Consider the following 19,557-nt stretch of genomic DNA (forward strand, 5'->3'; position numbering starts at 1 on the left):
CCTGCAATCCTGGCGTTCAAGTATCTGAGGCAAGAATTCAAGGCCAACCTGGGCTCCGGAGGAAGACCCTTCCTCCTAAGACAAAAGACAAGTTGTAACAAAAGGTTCCTATCTCTTTTATTTTTTAATGGAACCTGGAGTGTCTGATCAGGAAATAGTGTTACTAAAGATTTTAAATGACGACAACCCACATTTTATGGGAACTTATCTCCTTGGTTAAAAGACATGAACTGCCAGAATTTTCATTAATATATTTAAATTAAAACTACCTTTTTTTGAGGATTTGCAAAGGCTCAGACAGTCTTGTTTCTTTTCTGTTGATGCGATACAATTCTAACTAAAACCTTTGTTGAGGAAACGGTTTGTTTCATTTTACAGGTGACAGTCCACCCTCTGTGGAAGCTGGGCAGAAACCGTAGAAGGATACTTCTGACTGGCTCGCCCAAGGCAGCTTTTTCGTGTAGCTCAGCCCCACCTGCACAGGGCTGTACAACCCAGAGTGTACACTGCGCCATCATATGATCATTGCCAATCAAGAAAACAGCCAATAAATACACCTGTGGGTCTCGACCCCTTCTGGGGGACACGTATCAGATATCATGATTCATATCATGATTCATAACAGCAGCAAAATTACAGTTATGAACTAACAACAAAAAATAATTTTACCGTTGCGGGTTCACCACAACACGGATAACTGTATGAAAGGGTCGCAGCACTAGAAAGGCTAAGAACCAGAGGCCAATGTCATGAAGTTAAGGTTCCCTCGTGTGTCAGGTTGGCAACCAAGACTACCCATCACATAAAACCCAGAAACCATTTCTGAAAATGTGTATGTGCGAGTAATGTCTGAGTCTACTCAGCTGTGACACAGCTTGTGTGATCCATACTTTTTAAAAATATATATTTATTTATATTTTACGAGTATGAGTGTTTCTCTTGCACGTATGTAAGTGCACCGCGCCCATGTGGTGCCCAGTAAATGACAGACAAAGGCGTCAAGTCCTCCTGGAACTGGGAGTTATCTACTGTTGGAAGCCACCGTGTGGGTGCTGGGAGCTTAACTTAGTCCTCTGCAAGAGCAGCAAGCGCTCTTAACCACTGAGCCACCTCTCTGGCCCTTATCTGCACTAGAATTTAAGCACAAGAATTGCCGGCTAATGCCCAAAAGCACTTGGGGTTGAAAACCTTTAAGTCTTTTCTGGGTTTCTATTTCCCATGGCAGGACACAAATGTGAGGTACTTCAGGAGAATAGGATGAATTCTTCAAATTCATGTCCTAGGAGAAACTAACACTAAAGATCCTAAACAAAATCTTCCTCCTCCTCCTCTTCCTCCTCCTCCTCCTCCTCCTCTCCCTCTTCTTCCTTCTCCTACTCTTCTTCTTCCTCCTCCTCCTCTTCCTCTCTCTTCTCTCTTCTCTCTTCTTCAACAAGCACATGTTCTCCTAACAAACACAGTTACAGCAAACACTAGAACTCAGAATGGGCTAGGCGTTAACGCTGAACGACTCACTGAATTACACCGAGTTTAGTCCTCACACTAACCTGGAAAGTAGGAAATAGCCGCATTTTACCAATTTAACTCTCTACTTGAAGGCTCGGAGGTCAAGCTCGAGCTTAGCACATCCAAGGCGCTGTGTTTGCTCACCCAGCAGCATCATAACAAAACACTCTCTGTTTTATACATGAGAGTACAGAGGCAAGGAATCCCATAGGACGGGATTCAAAATTACAGAGTCGCGTTCCACAAGCCATGCTCTCGGGCACTATATTTATAGTAATCATAACAGCCTATTAAAACAGATTCCAGGAAATTATGGGATTCGGTGGTTTTGGGTTTTTTATTTTTGTTTTTGTTTTTTTTTTTTTTTTTTGGCTTTATATGTATGCTGCTCTCTGTGTAAATTACATGAAAAAATAATTGGACTGTACATCAGCTACCTTTACCTTCTAAACAAACGTATGCTTTGAGTGTATAGCAAGAGCATCGGAATGAAACAAATTATAACAAAAATAGCAAGGCAGGTTCAATTTTGGAGGAAAAAAGCTTCACTCTTATCTTTTCATTCTAAATTTTGAGAATGATAATCACCATTGTTCTAGAGTAAGAAAGAATGTCTGGTCTGGGGCTGGAGAGATAGATCGGTGGTTGGTTAAGAGCTCACTGTAACTACTCTAGCAGAGGACCCCGCGTTCGGTTCCCAGCAGCCAAACCAGGCAGTTCCACTTTAACCCCAGTCCATCAGTATCCGAAGCCTCTGGTCTCCTTGGGCACTCCTGCACGTGCCCACACACAGGCGCACATATAATTAACAACAATAAAACCCTTTGAAAAACGAATTGTCTTCAACCTAATAAACATTTGATTCTTGCCACCGCTCTAGTTTTCTTGTAAGACCTTCAAGTAAATTAAAATCAAACAACTTGGATCAAATGTGAACAGTTTGTAAATGTGGGTAGATTTGATTGTGACAGATCATGAAAAACACCACTGCAAATTTCAGGCTGAATGTCAGGAATGGGGTTTACTCCAAGGAGCCCAGAGAGAGCATCACAGAGGCTTCGTAGTAAGGCAACATGCCCAGGAGCCGAAGGAAAACGAAATGTGAAGGAAATGGGGGACTCGGCGCTGCAGGTAGGGAGAAAAGGGCCCTTCACAGGGACAGTTCTCCAGATGCCCGAGTTCTGGGGAGTTTGAATAGGCCCAGGGATGGAGATGGAACTCCACTGGAACAGACAGAAACCAGCTGTGAGGACAAAGATGCAAATTTCCCGTGCCTAGCGGTGAGCGCACACGCAGGCCTGAAGGATGGTGCACACACAGGTGAGCTCCGGAGGCCGCACGGACCCGCAGGGGACACAGACAGGCTGGCGGCGGTGGGGGCGGACGCCTGCACCCAGGGAGGTGGACGAGCCCACAGCCCTCTCGGAGCCCCCAGGCATCACGGCGGCCATCCGAGGGCGGGCCCGGTGCGTCCTGCCCGACTGTCCCTCCCGGTCCCGAGTCCCTTCTCACCTGCGGGTCCCTTCCAGACGAGACAGCCACCAACTGCACCGAGCTGCAGCGTCCAATTATTGCCGGAAGCCGTCCGCCTCCCGCCGAGGGGCACCGCTGGACGCCCCGCCTCGGCGCCCCGCTGATTGGCCCACGCGGAGCCACGTGATTTGTGTTGCTACCCGAACTCGGAGACCTCTGTGCGCGCGTGCTCAGTGAGCGCAAGCCCCACCCACCCATCCTAGGCGCTCGAGGGCTGGTTCTGGTGCTTTTTGACCCGCCTTGTTGGCATTGCCCAGGTCCTCTGGCAGAAACCGGGTGGTTATCCTCAATCTCTGAACGACCTCTCCGGACTTACAGACAGCCCTGGTGCCGGGCTGGGGCTAGCAAGGACACCCGCTGGTCTACACTCACGACCCTCACCTCACTGTCCCATTTGCCTGCCTGCCTAGCTAGACAGCTGTGAATGCAAGGTTGGGCCGGGCTTGTGCTGCCCCTGTCTCCTACACGCCAGGGTCTTCTTGCACGTAGCCCTGGGACTCAAAGACTGTCTGGCTGACCTGCCGCCTAGATTGTCTTTCAGTTCCTAGAAAGCTGGAAAAGCAGTATCAACAGGTGAAATGTTTTCCAAATGAGTAGTATGAGGTCTGGGGGAAGAAGAGGGGAAATTGGACCACTGCAGGTTGTGGAGCTACTAGCTAGAGCCTCGCAACCAGGAATCGCTGCCATGAGTGTTGCTGGGAAAGGTCCCAGTCACCTGTGTTACTCCTGATAGCAAAGCATAACTAGGAATGGTCTTACCTGAGTAAACAAAAATATTTTAATGCGCCTAGTGTGCAGTGAGCAAACATACATACTCAGTTTTAGTCTTTTACATTTTTAGATGACCTAGGTATTCATATTTGGAAAAGTATTATGTAAGTCATTTCTGGCATGCTTATTCTAATAGTGTTCTTGTGTTATACATTTTAAAAATAATACACCAATTATGAAGGGTGGAAGTCCGCAATATTCCATCCACACACCTAATTTAGGCGTGTGGCTCTCTATTCTAAACCGTGCCCAGGGGCTCTGTGCTTTCGTTTATTGAACTTACTCGTAGAGGTGTATTTGCAAGCAAAGGATAACCACGATTCTATGTGAAGTTTTTGTCGCTGTTACCAAGCCAAGATAATACCAGAACAGAGGCAATAAAATATACCTGCTCAGCTTCCAATGGGGTTTGTCCTGATAAACCCATGCAAGGTGAAAACACTAAGTCAAAAGTACACCTAACACACCCAGCATAGGTTATACCCAGCCTGCCACAAACACTCTCAGAACATATATAAACCTATGGTCAGGCAAAGGTATCTGACAAGGTCTATTTAAAACTGAGTTTAGAGCCAGTGAAATGTCTCAGCTGGTAACAGTGCTTTGGAAGCCTGGTGACCTGAGTTCAATCCCTGGGAAGGAAAGCACTGACTCCCATGGTTGTCCTTTATGCACCTTGCCTGATAAAGGGGAATTTTAAAAGCTAGTTTAAAGTATGTTAAATATGCTAGGTATTTCCTCTGAATTGAAATCTTCCCTCCTGGAGGCAGGAATAGGGCACCTAACACTTGGAGGCAAAGGAAACGAGAAGAGATGGGGAAGCCTCTGAAAGAAGATTCATAAAATCCCTACCCAAGATTAAATAAACAGAAGCAATCTGCAGGGAGCTCCAGAGGTAAATTGTCAGCCATGCTGGTGTGAGCTTTTCCGTGATGTAGCCTTTGAGTCACCTATGCTCCTGTGAGTCACCCTAGTAAATAAACCTATTGGTTCACTAAGCAAAATGTGGGTGAAATCATTTCTTTGGTCTAATGCCAATGTCATATCTAGGGTGAAGAGATATTTGGTTACATATTTCCAGGGAAAGACTTGCATCAGATGTATTTATTGAATGATATGCTAAAAGTGAAGGACATTTAGAGTTAAGAAAGTGCTATTACATTATAGAAGAGTTAAAACATCTTAGCTTGATTCCTTCTAAATAGAGAACATCTGTATTAATTTAACCTAATTTAGTAGCATCCACATAATTCCTTTAAAAGGAATTTTACCAATTGTTATTAAGAAGAGTCAAATGTTTACAGAAAGTCATGAAGAGGAGCCCATGAAGTAACACTGGGAATTCACAGATTAATATGAGAAACCACAAAACAATAGTAGTGCACAGTACCACGGAATAACGACTGAGACTCGTACTAGCAGGAACAGCAGCACCTTCATTAGAGCCCTGAGAATCCTGTACAATGGCGATGCTTTTGGTTTCAAATCACTGACTTTATTAAGTATGTGGAAAACCAAAACAACAAGTAGAAAGCAGACAGATAGAAGCGACAGGTATACAGCAAAATACCATCACATCTGGTGCCCCTAACACCCAGCAGCAATGACTGGAGTGTTGTAATTCAGGAACAGGCAAAAGCATCATCAAGTTCGTCCTTGCACCATCCTGCAGAAGGGGACGAAGGAAACAAACAGTCATACTAGAGTTCCAAATTGGAAACCTCCCCCATGGATTATCATTCCACTTCCTGTTCCCACCACAGGCATCATTAGTCAGAAATGGTTTACCATTTAACTTCCCAAGGATGCAGTGTTCTAACACCCTGAGTTGCTTCTGGGTTTCCCTCTCATTACAGAGGCTGTTTTTCCTCTCCTCTCCTCAACCAGGTTGGGGTTTTGAACAACACTGACATAGACTTGCTTGAGGCTAAGGCAGGACTCCCAGATTCAGCTTTCAACAAGTTTAAATAGCACATGGGTATTCGTATCATATATTATACAATCCTGTGTTTCAATATTACACAGCAGTAAAACAGAGTAACAACAGATAACCACAAGGTAACAGGATCGGACAGCAGGACAAGGATGCCACAAAGTAACAACAGAAGTCCACAGAGTGACAGCTAGAGCTGGCAGTGGCAAGCAGAGAACTCAAAGCAATGTCAGAAGACAGGAGTGACAGCAGAAGCCCAGCGACGGTTCACCAGGAATCACCAGGTAAGTATTGCTACAGTTCCTAGAGTTGGCTGCCCTTGCGAGGATGAGTTAGTTGGTGCTCTCTGCAGTTTAACCTGTGGAAGAAGGGGAGCCACTCCAAGAGCTAAAAACATCCTCTGCAAGTCTGTGCCAGCTGGGAAATGTGAGGTTGCCCGACTGAGGGCATAAGGTCAGAGTGAGTGCCAAGAAGGTACCTTACTCAACAGAGATTTTGGCATCCAATTCATTTAACACACTCTAGGTCAGGGGGAAATACCATGTGTACTGGCTGGTTTTGTGTCATCCTGACACAAGCTAGAGTCAGCAGAGAGGACGGAGACTCCCTTGAGGAGATGCCTCCATGAGACCCAGCTGTAAGGCATTTTCTCAATTAGTGATCAAGGGGGGAGGACCCAGCCCATTGTGGGTGGTGCCATTCCTGGGCAGGTGGTCCTGGGTTCTATAAGCAGACAGGCTGAGCAAGCCAGAGGAAGCAAGCCAGTAAGCAGTAATCCTCCATGGTCTCTGCATTAGCTCCTCCCTCCAAGATCCTAGCCTATTTGAGTTCCTGTTCTGACTTCCTTCAATAATGAACAGCAATATGGAAGTAGAAGCCTTTTCTCCCCAGCTTGCTTTCTAGTCATAGTGTTTCAATGCAGCAAAAGAAACCCCTAAGGCACCATGTAGTTTTGCTTTCTTCACAGAAATACCAGTCTGACCGTTGTCAAGGAGTTGGGGAAGCTTAACCTGATGGTTGCTGTCCCTCCCCACATTGAGGGTTCAGGATGGCAACAAGGTTGGTATTGGCTGGGCACAGGTGCCTCCCAGGGCTTGGTGGGAAACTATGAACCGTGTGTCCTGAGGGTTTGTTCGAGTCCACCTTTCTTGGCCTTTGCTTGCGCAGACAGGTGTACATGCTTGCCCTTGGGTGTCAGGTCCTCTGGGCTCAGGGAATAGCTCATTGTTAGGGTTTGGAGTCTGGAGCACAGCAGATCTAATGGAGTCTTCACTTGACCTGCAAAGGCTTCTTTCCACGTAGCATTAGTGCTGTGGTAAGAAATAAGCCACCAGCGTGACCGTGACACCTTAGAAGGAGACAGGGAGGCGAACATTCCACGTGGCCCATTCTGAGACTCTAAAGGGCTGCTTAGCTAATGGCACCATCTTGAAACCCCATCCAAACAACACACCTGTTCCTGTCACGCCGGATTTCAAGGTCACACACCAAACATGGCCTCTGTGTTCCCTTGTTGTATTTATGATTATTACTAGGGCGAAGAGCCTTTCTTACTCTTACCTTTCCTGTTATCTTGAGATACAAGCAATAAAATAAACAGAAGATCCTTTGGACTGGAAGGGACGGTTGGCCCGGAGCCCAGTGCTTAGGGTGGAAAAAGCTCCTGGCTCAACTGCACAGAGGGTAGGGACAGCAGGCTCCTCAGAGCTGGGCTCTGGGCATAAAGATGCTTTCTTTCCTTCGTATACCAGACAGGTTCTGTCCCTAGCTCTTTTTACCTGACATACTTGGCGCCCTAGGTTGGGCCTTATGGCTAAAGTTATTGCCTTTATTTTTTTAATAAGGCCAGAACCTCCTTTGGTGCACATAGGCCTAAGTTCAGTTTGTAGGGCTAATGGCACCAAGGGAGGAGGGGGCGTTTCACGGTCACCAACCCTCCACCTCTAGTCCACAGAGCCCACTGTCCATGTGTTTTCATCCAACTCTTGTGCACAGGTGACGCAAAGAACAGTGAGAAGGCAATGCTTTTGTCTCTCTCTATTGTTACTCCAAATGTAAACCCCAGTTTGAAGGCCCAGTGTGTAGGAGTGTAGAACTAGGGAAAGACAACAACAACAGTGTGTGTGTGTGTGTGTGTGTGTGTGTGTGTGATATGTACACACACACATATATGTGTACATACATACATACATACATACATACATACATACATACATAGTGACTTATCTATTAGAATATTCTAAAACTTTTCCAGTCTGACAAACTAAAGCAATTTTGGCTAAGGGCCCCCAAATAGCTTCATGTTTCATAGATATCACAGAAAAAACTTGAAGGCAAGCCAATTTGGAGAACCTAGGTTAGGAAGCTACTTAGATGAAATTCTGCTTGGATGCAAAGGACATGGTGTCAGGCTATGCCCCCCTCCGAGTTACTCTATATTACGGAAACAAAGCAAAACAACACTGAGAGACTCCGTTTCACGGAAAGCCTTTGACTCCATTCTGAGGCTGGAAACTGAGCGTTTGCCTGAGTGCACGGTGAACGTCTGTCCAGGACCACGGAGGCAGCAGAGACTGACGAATCACTTACTTTTGGGGAGTAAAAAGAGTTCTAGTCTATGCATTTATCAGAGTGAGTGAAGACTGTTAGACAACATGGGCATACTAAAGGTGTATCAGGGAAGTTAGACCCAGGACCTCATCGGCCACATCAGATGGAAGCCATGTGTAACTCCCTTGCCTGGACCTCATAAAGAAGTGAACACCCAGCAATGTGACAGTGATGGCCCAGACCGGTCATCTGACTATCCAGTGTAACTCTTGACTGTCTTGAGTGTCTTTGGAGGACTCTGCTATTGACATGGCCTATTCACCGGCCGTTAGCACTTCTTCCTATTAGCCATCCATCTGTCTGTCCATCCGTCCATCCATCCATCCATCTGTTCATCCATTTGGTCCTTCCCTTTGATCGCAGCAGCTTTTTACCTCCATTTTCAAACCTGTAGCCTGAGGCAGCCTGACTCTACAACCACGGCTTCTTCACTGTCTCTGTGGGTTATATTTTTATCAATACAGGCCCCACCCAACCTAGTTCTGAAACCACTTGAAACTCTACTGCAGTCTTCTTTAATCTTTTGCCAATATTGTGTAAATATATGCACACACACACACACACACACACACCCACACACACGCACATTGCTGTGTGATATGTGATAGAAGACTTACTATTAAGAATGGAATAGGGGTTGGGGATTTAGCTCAGTGGTAGAGCGCTTCCCTAGGAAGCGCAAGGCCCTGGGTTCGGTCCCCAGCTCCGAAAAAAAGAACCAAAAAAAAAAAAAAAAATGGAATAAAGGTTGGGGTTGGGAATTTAGCTCAGTGGTAGAGCGCTTGCCTAGCAAGCGCAAGGCCCTGGGTTCGGTCCCCAGCTCCGAAAAAAAGAAAAAAGAAAAAAAAAAAGAATGGAATAAAGGAAAGTGTTAGTGTTGAAGACCAGGATTAAGTAGCAGATTGCTGCCACTGAAGCTGCTGTACCCATCGTTAAAAGACAAAAGCAAAATGGTAATTTCTGGTTTCTTTGGAGACTCCGTTGTGTCATGTGTCAGCTGGAGGCTGTCTTACAAGAGGATCTTCTGCTGAGGCAGACACTCGAGAGGAAACGTGATGTTTGGGAAGAGGATAAGTAGAACCCAACAGACAGTGAACGATGCTCTTGCATTGGTTCGCCTTGCAACGCTTTGCCAGTCTTTGCTGATCTTCTTTGTTGTCCTGACGTCATAGAGAGAAACGCACTAAAGAACTTCTCACGGTTTTCAGACCATTTCTTGCTGCTTCTGCAGACCCAGGCCGATTTGGCAGAGCCTCGGGGTTTCTTCTGGATGGAGCCTCTACTACTAATCCATGTTTGGTGTTTGCCTATCAGACTGGAATGCCGCCACTGATTCGTGTTTGACGTGTGGGACTGGACTGCTGATATCCTGTCAGTGAAGATTGGAATCGCCCCAAAGAACTACTTCCAGACATGTCCACCTACCCCTTGTCCTGTTAACCATCTTTTTCCCCTACCTCTGGGCTGTGGGCTAGAGGGGAGGTTGGAGCATTTAAGAACTCTTATTAAAGTAAGGTTTGAAGGCTCTAAGCCAACACGGAAGTGTGTTTGTCGATGTTTCTGACAGCACACTCATGACAGGAGCATGAAATGACCGTTGCTCTCGCTGAGTGCCTACTATGCCTCATGCAGCTAAAGCCACTTGCATATCCGATTAGCTACTGATTGCATTGGAAGTTCCCTCTCGACGGGAGGAAGTAGATTTATCTGCTAAGATTTGACTATGTCTTACCGTTCCCTGATTTCTATTCCCACATTATTTTTGGCAAACCATATTTACTTATGTTGAGAGAACTTGTTTAAGAAGAAACAGAAATGTCTACAACTGGGTCTGCTCAGGACACTGATGTCACAGTAGACTTTGTTCTCCAGCCATCTAAGAGGGCACCGTGGAGAGTGATGAGGCCATAACTTGGGGGTCTCCTAATGCTCACCTTGAAGTGGGCAGACATATGAATGTGTGGATTAACTGTGAGTATACCTATGATGGTTTTAAACGACAAAGGAATGGGGGGTGGGGGAGTCAGATTTTCACCAGCTGGACTCCAGATAGGATTTCTTGATAACAGGATTGCTTCTGGATGACCCAGTTCCACCTAAGCACCGAGAGAGGCCCTGTGCCTCCCTTAATGGGAACGCCAAAGTTCAGGACCAAGAAGGACAAGCAGAGTGCAATAAGGAACTGGACCCAGGAGCTCCCATGTACGGGCCGAGCCTTGGTCAGCTGTGTCCCTGGGTGTTGGTTTGCTTCCTTGTGCTAACTTGCTCCTGTCTGGGAAGTTTTAAGAATGAAAAATTATCCCTTTTCTGTTGCTTTTCATTTCTCTAAAGATTCTACTTTTTCTCACAGCAGTGTGCTACTCTATCTCGCAGTGGGAGCCACATCATGTGATAGGGAGCAGGGGGCGGGGGGAAGGGAGATGAATATTTCCAGATATCATCTTGCCTCACTGAAAGAAAAATCACACAGGCAGAATGTATGCAGCCGCTATTGTGCCTCAGAGGTGCACAGAGGAAACACATTTTCTTTTAAATTTTTTTTGTATAGTATTTCTCCTTTGACTGGAGAGCAAGTGAGCCATTAGAGCCAATGCACTTTGAAAGGGCATTTGTAAGAAGGAATCGCAGCTTGCTACAGTTCTTACGATTACAAGTGGCGTGTCTTTCCACACTGCTGCCTTTCATCCTATCAGGGAGGAAAACCCAGCAGCAGCAGCACAGGCTCCGATGAGGAAAAGCTACACCTCACGGTAGCCGGTGTGAGGATTGGCCTTTCTTCTCTCGTGCTCCTCTCTCTGCTGTTGAAGCTAAGGGAAAGTCTCCCTAGGCTGGCCCCAACTCGATGCCCCCTGCCTTGGAATCCAGAGTGCTAGGATTCCACGTGTATACCATGCCTGGCTGATGCTTGCCTCTTTAAGTCCATAAACTTTGTTCCAATGTCTAAGCATTCAACTACTGTTTTCTTTAAAACAAATAGTCCAAAAGGGGCTGAAGAGATTGGCATATTGGGTAAAAGTACACATTGCTCTTGCAAAGAGATTCAGCTCCCAACACCCACTTCAGGCAGGGCGCAGTGACCTATAACTACAGCTCCCGGGGATCCAGAGTTCTCTGCAGGTACCTGAACTCATATGAACACAGACACACACACACACACACACACACACACACACACACACACACACACACACACCACAAGAGAGAGAGAGAGAGACAGAGACAGAGACCAGAGACAGAGAGACAGGGAGACAGAGACAGACAGACAGAGACAGACAGACAGAGACAGACAGACAGACACAGATACAATATTAAAAATAAAAATCTAAGAAAGGGAAACAAGCTGTGGAAGATGGCTCATCCAGGAAAGATTTGAACCCTGTCCCTCCCCTCGTCTTAGAGGTTAGAGGTGAAGGTGTTTTCTGAGACCGCCCACAGTTGATGGGATCAGCATACCCTAATCCAAAGCTCAGGCTGAGCTACAGCCTTCTTGGAGCCCTTCCTCCATCTAACTCTTCGGTTTGACACTCCTCACAGAGCTGGTAGAGATGCAGGGAGGGTGATCAGGCAACGCCAAGCACTCACTCCAAGAGTCATTCAGCTCTAGAGCCCAGCCTGGATGGTGTCAGTGCACATCAAGGACAAAAATCTCACTGCTTTGGAGACGGTACCAACGAAATCTCTCAGTGCTGTGACAAGACATCGGACAGGAAGGGAGGGTTGTGTAGTTCATAGTTTGAGGGAGCACATGGTTCATCATGCCGGAAGATCATGGTGGCAGGCATGTGAAGCAGGTTACATCCCATCCACAGTCAGAAAGCAGAGGGAGAGCTGCCAGTGCTCCGCTCACTTCCGTCTCGTTGCTTAGGTCAGAACCACAGCCATGAACTAGCGACACCTACATTCGAGTGTGTCTTCCCTCCTGAGTTAAACCTCTCTGGAGAAGCCCTTATAGACATGCTCAGAGGTGTATAATTGGTTCTGTACCATTGAGTAGACAACAGGGATCAACCATCGCAGCCGGACTCTATGTAGGGTGAATCTGATGGGCCTCTGTCAACAATGTTGGGTTCCAGGGCAAAGAAGTGTACTTCCAGCAGATGCCACACATAACCCTGCCCACTCTCTGAGGCAGCTAAACAATGTCTGTCTCTGTGTGCTGATCCACAATGAGCTTCCAAGAGGCCTTTCACTGTGGCAGTGGGAAAGCAGGCGGTGCCTTAGGTAGTGTTATTGAGAAAGACTGAAGATCTCTACCACAGAGCGATGTTGAAGCACGGCCATCAGCATTCCGCCAGTCTCCCAACGCTGGCCCAGTGTTCTGTCCTGTGGCTTTGGCTTTGATGCCACCAGTGTCCTTCTACCTTCCCCAAGAGGAGGTGGGCATGGCTCAGTGAAACTACACAAGCCTATGGCAGTGTGGTCAAGACACAGTACCAGCGGATGCATGAACGGCAGGATGGCTCCTTATTCTGTCAGATGGAATGCCTAGGCCACACACTGAACTTTTCAGGAATAGCTGAGTCCTAGCAGGGAGCCAGTGAACATTTAGAAAGGGTGCTTTCTAAAAGGCTTTTTCAAGGAACACAGATAGAGCAGTTGTGATGGGGAATGGGGCACACACCGAGGACGCTGTTGAGAGCTGGTGACATTTCCCTATTGACACTGAGTTGAGGTGGGATGAACTTGCTTACAGTTTTGTGCATGCAAAGTGTGAACTTTGGTTTGTTTTTTAGGGCTCTCGCCTGGGCAATGTGCAGGATATACAACTAGCAATTTAATCTAGAGTCAGAGGGAGATCTTTGTACTCTCCACACACAGTCCATACAAGGAAATCTGCACACAATCCATACAAGGAAGTCTACACACAGTCCATACGAGGAAGTCTACACACAGTCCATATAAGGAAGGCAGCTGCCCTGGAGATAAAATGACATTTCTTTTTATGTATATTAGCGTCGGGACAATGTCTACCCTCCTGCAGGTACCCCAGATAAAGGCCTTCCCTGTGCTGCCAAGCTCCTCCTCCCAGTAGGGGCAGAAAGAGGAAATGGCCTAGGGGTGGGTGTTAGACTTTGGCCAAAGCAGTCTGTTGGGCTCTGCTGAACCGCTCCTGTAGAAGCCGCCTTACCTGAGAACAAAGTCTGGTGCTATTCAGGGGCGTTCCTCCCCCTTCGTGGACCATGAGGGAGCTTTTCCTTCTATTCCCCACAGAAAGGTCAAGGATCAAGAGGAGGAATCAGTGTGGAATGTGACCCATCTATAAAAATGCAAAATTACTTCGGTAATGCTCGAATGTTTTTGTTTTTTTTTTTTTCCGGAGCTGGGGACCGAACCCAGGGCCTCGCACTTGCTAGGCAAGCGCTCTACCACTGAGCTAAATCCCCAACCCTGAATGTTTTTATTTTATTATTTATAGCACACTGTAGAATGGAAGCTTTATGTAGGTCGATGTATGTTATAGGTGAGCTCCTTCCTTCCTTACCCAGGCTAGGAAACAGGAAACACTTAGCTGGCTTGCTGGTCCGGCACTGACCCATGAAATGTCAGCACTGGGCCGACATTTGAATCGTGATGTGCGTTCAAGCACAACCAATGCCAGCACCATCTTTCCATCAAGCCTGTGGACTCATGGTGACCAAGTATTGAGTGTTGAAGGGACAGGGATGAAGCCTGCTAGGTTACAAGTCTAGCGCTCTTCATCCTCCATGCACAGACCTTACAACTGCAGGAGGCCAGGACGAGCAGCCAGAGCATTGCTATGGCTTTGCAGTTGCCAGCATTGGCTGCAGATGGCTGGGCTCAAGGGCCGCACGGTGTCTCTGGCAGCTCGGAGCTCTTTCTTCATGTTGGTTTCTACGCCTCTAGGAACTGTGTCTTCAGAAACAATTGTATTTCTTAGAGAAGCTATAGTACAGAGATATCCGTAAGCTACAGTTGCTGATGACGAGAAGCCCACGTGAGCAAGCCGACAAAGTACCCTCGTGGAGGGGGGCTTGGGCTCTGCTCTCCTCATATGACTGTGGTACCATCTCTGCTTTCTTTCTGAAGCCGAGAGGTAGCGGGTTTTGGAGCATGCCTCTGTGGGGCTAATGTAAACTAGGATTGCAATTCTTTTTTTTTTTTTTTTTTTTTTTGGTTTCTTTTTTGGAGCTGGGGACCGAACCCAGGGCCTTGTGCTTCCTAGGTAAGCGCTCTACCACTGAGCTAAATCCCCAGCCCCTAGGATTGCAATTCTTACACTTTGTCCAAACTCTCGGAGACGAACGATAATATATTTTTGTAATTAACAACTTGAGTTGAATGGCACCATGCTGGGCATTCCTCAGAAATGTGCTTAGACTTAATCATCTGGGGAATTAGCGGACGTTAGAGGTCTCTCTCCATAGTCGAACCTGCTGCCTCATGTACAAATCAATATGATAATCTAATAATGGTAAAACCTCAGGAAGGAAAGGGAGTCCGTCAAGTGTATGTTGGTTTCCTGCGGCTGCTGGGAAAGCCCTCGTGACGTTTGTGGCTGAAAGTAAGCAACATGTAGGTTAGCTTGCCGATCTGGGGCTGGAGGACCCGAGCGGTTCCTGGAGTAAAGTGAGGCCCGTCTTTGCTCCGTCCTGGGGGAGCTGACGGGAGTCTGTTCAGTCTTCAGAGGTGCCTGTGCCCCTTCTCTTCAAGGCTGAGTGAGCTCTTCATCTTCCCTTCAGCCCGTTCTGTTTCTCTCTGCTGTGTCTCAAAGCCACAGGTCCTGTCTTTCTCCTTCTGCTCCCTCGTTGTCTGGTGACCTCTCCATCAGCGTCACAAGACAAACATCACCCCCTGCTCTCAGCCAGGAAGTAAAATTCCTGTGGAAAGGGGCGGGGGCGGCAGAAGGGTGACTGTGTTTTCAAAGAGTGTGCCAATGTGGGTTCTACAAAATGCCCTCTAATGAATCCTTTAAAAAGGAACGTACAAAGCAGAAAGGGAGAAGTGGCATGGGTGAAAGGAAACCTTGCTCCTGCCCAGGCTCCAGCGCGTGAACGCAGCAGAGGAACACCTTCACAGTACTCTGCTACTATCTGCATGCAGACCCTGGTTATTGGCGCTAGTTTGAGGTCCGTGTCAGTGGTATTAACTCCATGCAATGACCCTACACTCTGCAGCTTCAAATCATCACATCTCAACCTGCGGATCGTGACCCCTTCAGATTGCATATCAGAGATTTAACCTTACAATTCATAACAGTAGCAAAATTACAGTTGTGAGGTAGCAACAAAAAATAACATTGTGGTTGGGGGTCACCACACCATGAGGAGCTGTATTAAAGGGTCACAGCATTGGGAAGGTTGAGAGCCGCCCCTTTAAAGGAAGCGCTAGTGAGCTTGCTGACAGAAGGGAATGTATGGACTCGCTGTCCATGGAAGAACGAACATGCCAGAGGGTAGGATGGAGGTTATGGCTATGGTGAGAAGTTCGGGTCAGAGTAGGATTGCGGTTAGAATTAGAGAGTTGGGGTTAGAGGTTAGAGTTAGGGTTGGGTTGGGGTTAGGGTTAGGACAAGAGTTAGGGTAAATCAGGGTAAGCTTAGGGTTAGGGTTAAGGGTTAGCATTAAGCTTAAGTTAGGATTAGAGTAAGGGATTCGTGTTTATGTTAAGGTTAGGGTTATGATTATGGTTTGAGCTAGATTCAGAGGGTAAAGTTAGGGTTAATTTTAAATATTTACATGTATGCCCACATAAATATATATAAATAAACACAGAAACACAGGCATAGACACACATAAACACACAGGTACATACACAGCAATAGATATAGAAATATATATATCAATATACACCTGTAAACATATTAATATACACATGTACACAACCACAAACTTACCCATGTACACACATAAATATACACATCTATACAAATAAATATACCTGTACACACAGAGAAACATATGTAAACAAAAATATACCTTTGCATACACATACATATATACACACATTTGTATATAAAAACACATGTATGCAAATAAATGTATGTGTATACTCATATAATTACACACAGCACACACATAAATATATATGTACAAAGATAAAAATATGCAAGTATGCATGAATATACACATAAATATATACATGTATGCACAATATATACATGCATACAATTAAGCATAATATGCACAGGTAAATATATGCATGTGAATGTATATGCATATGTATGCATGCATATTCAAATATACACACAAATATATGTGCATATGAATAGAAAAATAAATATGTACAAGTTCATGCACATAAACATATATATATATATTCTAACAAACATATATATACACATGTACACCCATATACATGCACGTACAATACAAACATGCACATGTACACACATAAGCATATACACATATATATGTGTACACACATATAGATATTTATATACTTAGACACAACCATGTGTATACACATAAGTATACACATGTAGTCACATGTAAATATTTATATGCACATGCTCACACTTTAACATACAAATGTAGGCACATATATATATTCATATGTGCACACACATAATGATTTATACACATCAATGTAAGCATGTACCCATACATAAATAAATGTGTATGAACACATGTCCACATACATAAACATATGCCTGTCCACATGCATATATATATATATATATATATATATATATCACACTGTATTGCTCTGGACTGCCAGTGTTGCAGTTGAGGCTCAGGAGTTTGTTCACTCAAAGACCCTGGACACCCATGTTTTTGAGAAGACTGTACCTGAAACCACATATATGTAAGATGATCTATTTGTATTTCATTCTCTTTAGGAAATGTTTTAAGACTTTAATAAAAACTCATTTGGAATGTATTTGTCTTTTGAGAGAGAACCTTAGGGTGGCATTTCTTTTTTCTTTTTCTTTTTTTCTTACTTTATGTATGTGGATACCTTCAGACACACCAGAAGAGGGCATCAGATCCCTTTACAGATGGTTGTGAGCCACCATGGGGTTGCTGGGAATTGAACTCAGGACCTCTGGAAGAGCAGTCAGTGCTCTTAACCACTGAGCCATCTCTCCGGCACCATGGCATTGGTTATTAAGGATCAAGATCTGAATGTACTTCCGTTTACTAGCCTGTTTCAAATACTTTACTAAATTGTGTCAAACCTCTAGTCTACTTAGATTGCCTACATTTCCTAATACCATATTTTCACTTGCTTCCACAAATAATCAGAAACCTAGACTTTAAGAATAATTGTAAACCTTAAGGAGTTATTATAGATCTTTATATAGAAGAGGGAGGAAAGTATTTTAGAAGGTACGGGGGAAACATTTACTACTCATTTATACTTGCCTCTGAAACAGCAAGCATGATGCGTGAATCAGCCTGGGTTAGGGGCATTATGGGTTGCAGACAGCCTTGACAACTGGATGGCTGTAGGTCTGAGTGGTAGTGGGGCTTACTTGAAAGATCTATAACTGGTGAAAGCCATAGTCACTGCCTCCTCACCACCATGGATCTAACAATAGGATCAGGTGAGTGTCACTTTGTGTGACTTGGCCAGAAGGCTGCGTTCTGACCTGCCGCTCTTATGCTGACCAGTCATTCTGACATTGTATATTTTGGGCAGGTTCGTCTGCCCTTGAGTTTCTTTACAAAGCTTGTCTCTTTGGACTCACTGTTGTCAACACAGTAACTCTGGCGGATAAATACTCAAATTGTATTTCTCAAATTGGTGGCTGTAATAAGCACCAGGGCTGACTTGGAAAAGGGACTCACATTTGAAACTGTTTCTAGTCCCCCGTCTGTACTTGGCCCTTCAAGACCAGGTCATATGTATCATAAAGTATCCAAGGAAATGCTCTCAGAGACCCCGCCCCCGCCCCAAATAGTGTTTCCTTGGTGTTTCTTTTTATGAACAGTAAAGGCTATTCAGTGCTGCTGGTCGCTGTAGTCCCATCCAGAAGAAAGGTGCTATTATAGCATTTGAGATGTGTCTTATAGAGTTGAGATTACATCACAAGCACAGTTATGCCTACTGCATTTGGGGATCAACATTTGGCTGCCCTTCCCCCATTAAGTAAGGATTCCAATAAACACTTAGGACTGCCACAGCTCACACCTGTAATTCCAGCACTACAGGGGCTGAGGCAGAGGGATTTTTGTGAGTTCAAGGCTAACCTGAGCAAGATAGTTTCAGGCCAGCCTGAACTACAGAATGAACTCCCACCACAAAAATAAACTGAGAATCACTTATTGAGCATAGTGACAGTCTCAGATGCCAGCTACTTGGTAGATAGAGGCACCAGAATTGTTTTAAATCCAGGAGTTTGGGAAAGCTGGGCTAAGATTGTGAGACCTCGTGCCTCAGACAACCACACATGCTGTGAATGTGTGTAGCTTCTCTGTACACAGTAGGTAGAAATACTCTTTGTTCACATTGGAAACTGGCTACTTAGAATATATTCTTTTGAAATGGAATTGTTGGTCTCCAAAGGACCCGGAAGTGTTACTGGATTAAGATTCTAAATCAGGGAGCTGGAGAGATGGCTCAGTGGTTAAGAGCATTGTCTGCTCTGAGCTCTGATGCCCTCTTCTGGTATGCAAGTTTACGTACAGATAGAGTACTCAGCCATTAAATGAATGAATGAATGGATGGATGAATGAATGAATCTAAAGAATTCCAAAAAGCAAAAAGAGAACAGGAAGAGAAGTGAATAGACCAGAATTCAGGGGTGGCTAATGTCACTAAATGTTGACTGAGGCAGGGGAATGACCAACTGTCAGTCTCCACTTCGTGTATTGATTGCAGCTGTGTCCTCATTAAACTGCTACAGAGGCACTGGGCTGGGTGTACCCTTATACATACAAGACGTAAAAGGCTTTCTGTCCTTGTAGAAGAAGACATTTCATCCTTTTTAGTTTACAGAAAACTTTTTATCTTGTCTTGTTTTTTTTTTTTTTTTTTTGTTTTTTTTTTTCCAGGAAAATTATATTTGTTCAAGAAGGAGCAAGGAAGCTGTGTAAGCGTGTCTTGTCTAGGAAGATAGGTCCGTGGTTTCTAAATTACACCAGTGCTTGCTATTTTAAAAGCTTGTTAGAATTCGGTGCAGATCGCTCTTCCAGTCAGAGTGTGGGGGCTGCACTCAGAAAGCAGGGAGATGCTTGAGACAGACAGGAAGACCCAGATTTCTAACTGAACTTGGGCTATACAGCAAGACTCCTGTTTAA

At 45.3% G+C, this 19,557-nt stretch overlaps 1 protein-coding gene across 3 annotated transcripts in view; it reads right to left on the bottom strand.

Annotated features, from left to right (window-relative positions):
- Fbxo25 (F-box protein 25) overlaps nucleotides 1-3,139 on the bottom strand; it is a 30,522-nt gene extending 27,383 nt beyond the window's left edge. For all 3 annotated transcript variants that reach the window (XM_032918575.1, XM_032918576.1, XM_032918574.1), the window contains exon 1: nucleotides 3,019-3,139. The gene's annotated coding sequence lies outside the window, so the exon portion shown is untranslated. The remainder of the gene's footprint in view (nucleotides 1-3,018) is intronic.
- Nucleotides 3,140-19,557: the final 16,418 nt, after the last annotated feature.

The sequence above is a fragment of the Rattus rattus genome, chromosome 13 (genome assembly GCF_011064425.1).
Source record: "Rattus rattus isolate New Zealand chromosome 13, Rrattus_CSIRO_v1, whole genome shotgun sequence".
NCBI classification, from domain to species: Eukaryota; Metazoa; Chordata; class Mammalia; order Rodentia; family Muridae; genus Rattus; species Rattus rattus.